A 352-nucleotide genomic window follows, 5' to 3' on the forward strand; every position below is an offset into this window, starting at 1 on the left:
ACACACACACACACACACACACACACACACACACACACACACACACACTGCAAATCAATATACCCACCCCACTTTGTTTGCAACTGGAGGAACTCTGCAGTTAACTTATGACCTACCAGGAGACCTAGTACTTGAGAAGTAGCATGCTGTTTGCAGCTGTCTTCACTATATAAAGGAACTTGATTCCTCCTGTTAGTGCGTCCATTGGGTTTATGGCTGATTGGGTCCCAAGACCTTCTAACCTAACGTTACTGAGAAAGAAGGTAGGGCAGGATGGCACCATGAAGACTAAGTCAGGGGTGGGCAAAACATGGCCCACAAGCCAGACGAGGGATTTCATATGGTCCGCAGC

The sequence above is a fragment of the Gavialis gangeticus genome, unplaced genomic scaffold (assembly GCF_001723915.1).
Source record: "Gavialis gangeticus isolate Ggan-Ray unplaced genomic scaffold, GavGan_comp1, whole genome shotgun sequence".
NCBI classification, from domain to species: domain Eukaryota; kingdom Metazoa; phylum Chordata; order Crocodylia; family Gavialidae; genus Gavialis; species Gavialis gangeticus.